This window comes from Mirounga angustirostris, unplaced genomic scaffold, assembly GCF_029215605.1.
Source record: "Mirounga angustirostris isolate CCGP_5_RB_7025 unplaced genomic scaffold, mMirAng1.0.hap1 SCAF_2, whole genome shotgun sequence".
Taxonomy (NCBI): domain Eukaryota; kingdom Metazoa; phylum Chordata; class Mammalia; order Carnivora; family Phocidae; genus Mirounga; species Mirounga angustirostris.
In genome coordinates this window covers 135,668,182-135,673,582 of record NW_026991710.1, presented here as the reverse complement: position 1 = coordinate 135,673,582, position 5,401 = coordinate 135,668,182, and the positions used below count along the sequence as shown (strand labels likewise).

Sequence of the window (5,401 nt, the reverse complement as noted above, 5' to 3'; positions counted from 1 at the left end):
ATTGTTACTTAGCATTCATATGCAAGGTCTAGATGATGAAAGCACACAGGGAACTTACACAAATAACTTTTAAGAAGCAGTCATTATTTTATTTGTAGATCTTATCATTACTAAAAAAAATTGTAAGACAATATATTGAAGTACAACATAGCTAATGAAAGAGATTTACATAATGGATGGAAACATAAAACACTATGAAAATTAATAGCTTTTCTACATAAACAAAATAAATGAAGTGATCATGTAAAGGATAACTTAATATCAGAAATTCCAAATTCCAAACTTCATACCTTTGAGCTCAGAGAATAGAACAAAATTGTAGTGGTTATAAGAAAAAAATAACACAATTTCATAAGGGATTTGAAAGTGAGAGAAGGAAAAAGAAAAGGAAGAGGCATGATGAAAAAGAGAGGAAAAAAATTGATAAGAGAGACATTTCAGGGAAGCCTGAGTGGCTCAGTAGGTTAAGCATCTACCTTTGGCTCAGGTTATGATCCCAGGGTCCTGGGATTGAATCCAGGTTCCCTGCTCAGTGGAGAGTCTGCTTCTCCCTTTCCCTCTGCCTCCTCCCTCCCACTCATGCTTGCTCTCTCTCTCGAAAATAAATAAATAAAATCTTAAAAAAATAAAGATATTTCAATCAACTGTTGAGCTGGGCCCCCTCCTCCCATCACCACCACCAAAAAAAAAAAAAAAAAGTTTACAAATAATCAAATTCCTTGCAAATCTGGTAAAGGTCTTTAAATGCTCTTCCTAAAATAAAGTATGTCTTTGGCAAAGGCAAGAAAAGATAAATGTAGGGAGAAATTGAAAAAGTATGGAAGGAGAGAGAGAGAAGAGAGCAAAGGGCATGAAAGAAGAAAGCACTGTTAGACATATGAGGAAAGGAAACAGTTCTCAATCTTTGAGCAACATGGTAGAATTATTTATTTATTTATATTTATTTATTTATTATTATTTCTTTTTTATTTGAGAGAGCACACATGAGCAGGGGAGGGGCAGAGGGAGAGGGAGAAGCAGGTTCCCTGTTGAGCAGGGAGCCCCACGTGGGGCCAGGACCCTGAGATCATGACCAAAGCTGAAGGAGGATGCTTAGCCGACTAAGCCACCCAGGTGTTTTGAAAGATTTATTTATTTTTTATAGAAGTATGTAACCCTACCTATAATACTGCTATATCAGATAATCAAATTTCTTGCACAATGCCACATAATCATAAAAGGCTTCTTTCTAAGAAGCATCAAATTATGATAAATTACATCTGATGTACATTTTTAAAAGGTAAAATATTTATATTTGGAAGACCCTTATTTTTAGTATTTTATGATACTTTTATCATTCTGTATCAGTACAGTTTTTTTTTTTTTTATCTTGCATGGTATATAAACACTTCAAAATAGTTCTTTTTTTCTTTCTCTTTTTCTCTTTGTCACCACTCTTTTACTTTCTTTAAAGTTGGTTTGAAATTAATGTTCTACTCCCAAAGATCAAATGAGAGTCCGAAGATTCTGATTTTGAGGACGCCTGGGTGGCTCAGTTGGTTAAGCATCTACCTTCGGCTCAGGTCATGATCCCAGGGTCCTGGGATAGAGTCCCACATCCGACTCCCTGCTCAGCGGGGATCTTGCTTCTCCCTCTCCCTTGCCTGCCGCTCTCTCTGCTTGTGCTCTTTTCTCTGTCAAATAGATAAATAAAATCTTAAAAAAAAAAAATTCTGATTCTGAAGATCACTGTCTTAATTTTTAAAAAAAAACTTTATTTTAGTCATACTGATGGTGAGTGACTTTTAGTGTAGTGTATACCATCTTGTAAGAAGAAATTGTTACCTTGTTTAATTATGTTATCTTTGTAGTCATTTTTATTATCTAAGAAGCCTTTAACCCACTAATGAACTACAGGTGTGGAGAAAGGTTGTCGTATTTTATTTGTTTTGTTAATTTATTCACTCTACTTTTTAAGAAATAGTCCATATCAATTCAGATGACAGAGAGTATTTTGTTGTTATTTTTTTTTTGTAAGCACAACAGAGACTGCATGACTTTAGCAATTTTAACTGTTGTAAATCAAAGAAATAAAAATGTTATAAAGGGAAAACCCATAAAATAAAGTTTAGGAAAAAAATGACAATTTGGAAATAATATTGTAAAGCATATACAAGCAAAATATTTAGATACTTAATTTTCAATAAAAGTGAAATACATAATAATAAAAGATAACCAAGTCTTTAGTTTGATCATGAATCAAAATTTTATTTCAAATTTGCTTCAAGTGAAGAAGCTTCCTGTAAAAACTAATTCAAAGATCCCTTTTTGGCAGGGATATAGTGGAAGTAAAAAGACTTTATATAATCAGTTGTTAGGCTGCATTAAAAAAAAAAAATCCTGGTTAAAGATCATTAGATTCCTTGCAAGTCTGGTTAGAGATCTTTAAAGGTTCTTCCTAAGATGGACATTTTGTTGAATGAATTTCCAAGAACACCTATTAAGCTCATTAAAGTACATCAGAGAATTGCTCAAACACTCTTTCAAGAATGCTAATTTAGTTCCCATAGGGTCAACTAATCACATTAGGAAACAAAGTTAAGCCATCTTCTAGGATTAGAACACATTTTTCATTTTTTAAGACATTATTATTATTTTATTTATTTATTTATTTATTTATTTATTTATTTATTTATTTATTTTTTATTTTTTTAGAGAGAGAGAGAGCACAAGTGGGGGGAGCTGGGAGAGGGAAAGAGAGAAGCAGGCTTCCCACTGAGCAGGGAGCCCAGTGTGGGGCTTGATCCCAGGACCCTGGGATTACGACTTGAGCCAAAGGCAGACGCTTAACCGACTGAGCCACCCCGGTGCCCCTCAAAGCCCCCTTTTAAAAACAGGTAAATTTTAAAGATTTATCTTTTTAAAGAAAGGTCTGCATGAGTTTTATGCTAATGTCATTAACTGAATTGGGGTTAGAGTCAATTTCCTTTTACATTTTCCATATTTGTAGATTTAAGCTTATATATTTATGTAACATGAGGGCAACCAAAACTATCAGCGATATTTGTTCATAAATTGACATTATTATTTAAACTGTTTGCTTTATTAATATATATTTTCCAGGCAAATTCTCATCATTATCATTATTATAAGAATGATTCAGTTTCAGTGGGAGAATATTTATTTAAACTTGAGCGGTTCTAGTTAGCATATTCTATTTGCCATTTTTTATTTATATAGATTCTATGTTATAGATATTTTATAGGACAGATAATCTCCAAGGCATGGAACAAATACAGGTTTAAATTTGGGGGAGAACTTTACAGACAGTATTTCCATATGTAAAATGCAAACTTTTTGTCTTCCTTAACAGGTGCCTTAAGATAATTAAATGCAATTTATCTTTTTAAAATTTATCTTTAACTATAACGCTTCTACCATCGGTTTTATACACCCAGTTTATGTAATTATACCCTGGTTTGAAGGACAGATGATTCATATCCCCATGCAGGGAACTATATCCACATGAAAACAAAGTAACTATAAAACATCAGGCAACCATTCTGTGTAGTTTTGCAAACAAGGTCATCTATATATAATATTTCAACAGAATCTTTATAAACTCTGGCATTGACACTGCTTGCAAATAAGTGTGTTGTAGTCAAAGCTAAGAAAATTTAACCCAATGCCCTTTATCAAAGGACAGCAGTGGTTTTTCTAGGCTGAGCCCATTATAAAAGTTCAACTGAAACCTGCAAAATTAAGGGTTGCAGATTAAGAAAAAAAGAAAAAGGACCTTCATTATAGGTTTATCAGAAAACAAAATATTTAAAATGAGATCTCTTGATTTTTCTTCTAGAATATCCGGTAGCTTCTAATTCAGGGCAGGACATTCAGGCTAGTGTTACAGAAAAGCAGAAATCACCAGATAATGACAAGACTGAATGGTTTGGTTAATTTATTCCAGTAACTAACAATATTATAGTGGGGAGTGTGGAATCCCCTACTGAAAGTGTAGTACATAAAATGAGACCTTACGTATAACAGTTCCATAAACACTTAAAGGTCTTATGGGATAATGCATACATAGAGTAATCCGTATGTAAAGTCAAATAAGTACACAGATACTAGGAATTTCAGCTTCTCTTTAGATGTAGAAACATACTGGGTTACTTTTTTCTCACTTTTCTGATTTATCTATCCATTAGTGCAAAAACAAGACAACTTCAGCTTCACGATGTTTCCCATGGCCAAAAATGCTCTAAGTTGTCTCTGAGTTCAAAGCATTCAGCAAACAATGGAAAGACAGAGACACCAGAAATGAACACCTGATTGTCATGACAAATATGGTAACACTGTATTAACTAGTGGAGTCACTTTCTGTGTTGCTGTATGCGCAAGGTGGGAACACAAATTGGAATAGAATGGAATCTGTTCCCACTTGGCAGAGTCACCCCAAAGGAATGGAGAGATCACCAATCAATCATCCCAGCTGAGATGTTTCAAAACCAGCTCATAATTGATTCCAAGTAAAAGCACTGTGCACCCATTAAAATATGGCATTATTGAAGAAATAAAGTACATTTGAAACCTTCAAAAAAAAAATCCCTGCCATCCAGGTAAAATATAAAAAAACAAAAAAATAACTTCTTTGTTTCTTTATGACAAGAAAATGTCTACCCAAATAACATATTGCAAAGTTGTAAAGTGCTACCAGTGTTCTCCACCCCATTATATATGTGTAAACACACACACACACACACACACACACACACATCAGTGTTCTCCACTCTATCATGTATATAATAGAGTGCAGAATACTGGTAGCACTTTACATATATACTACATATAGTTATATATATATATATATATATATATATATATATATAATGGTATAAATCTATCTTTAAGGAGAGCAATATTTTATATTTTCCAAAGCCATGTACAATTTGATCCAGCTATCTTAATTCTAAATCCATACCTGCCCTTGATAACTACATGAAAGCAAAGGTTCATCTAGAAGGATGTTTATGATAACAATGTCTACAAAAGTTAAAAAAAAAAAATAGAAAACAACCAGATCGAATTCTATTTTTAATTCTTATAAATTATATGTAGATGCTAAAACAAGGATAGTCAAACTTGGGCAGTGACTTCTTTTTGTAAATAGTGTTCTTTCTAGAAAATAGTTATGCCTATTTGTTTACATAGTGAGCACAAAATAAAAAAGTCATTCAAATGGAAGGCAAGAATAGGCCAATGAGAAATTTCACCTTTTTCATTGTTTTGCCAAGGGCTGTGTTACAATTCTATAGGTAAGCAAAATATAAAATAAAATAGTAATAATGTACTGTACCTTTTGGCATGAGAATTTTGTCAATCAGGGAAGAATTTATGTAAATGAAAAAAATGACATAATACT

At 32.8% G+C, this 5,401-nt stretch overlaps 1 pseudogene; it reads left to right on the top strand.

Annotated features, from left to right (window-relative positions):
* The first annotated feature begins 4,216 nt into the window (after positions 1 to 4,216).
* LOC123848825 (cytochrome c oxidase subunit 7B, mitochondrial-like) lies at positions 4,217 to 4,512 on the top strand (annotated as a pseudogene).
* Positions 4,513 to 5,401: the final 889 nt, after the last annotated feature.